Raw genomic sequence first — 308 nt, 5'->3', positions numbered from 1 at the left:
TGTAAAGAACCCGACGGTGCCTGGAAAATGGTAGTTCCTGGTGGACCCACTTAGCCAGAGATGCGGCGTGGTGGGGGGAGAGGGGAGCCTCATTCTGACGGGTTCTGCCCACGGGACACTCGTCTGTGTCATGAGTTGCCACACAGTGGAGATTTTGCTCCCAACGGGGTCCCAGACCCTGTGTCCGTGACGTGGGCTCCCGGCTTGGGCCACAGGCACCGTGACCAAAGAAACGGGGTTCTTGGAGACCTGGGGCCCCGTCCCCACTGCCTGACCCCATTGGTACCACCACCGTTTCCATCGGCTGG

This window comes from Crocuta crocuta, unplaced genomic scaffold (genome assembly GCF_008692635.1).
Source record: "Crocuta crocuta isolate KB4526 unplaced genomic scaffold, BGI_CrCroc_1.0 scaffold129, whole genome shotgun sequence".
Classification (NCBI taxonomy): Eukaryota; Metazoa; Chordata; class Mammalia; order Carnivora; family Hyaenidae; genus Crocuta; species Crocuta crocuta.
The sequence above is the reverse complement of the archived record's forward strand: the minus strand, read 5'-3'. Positions refer to the sequence as shown.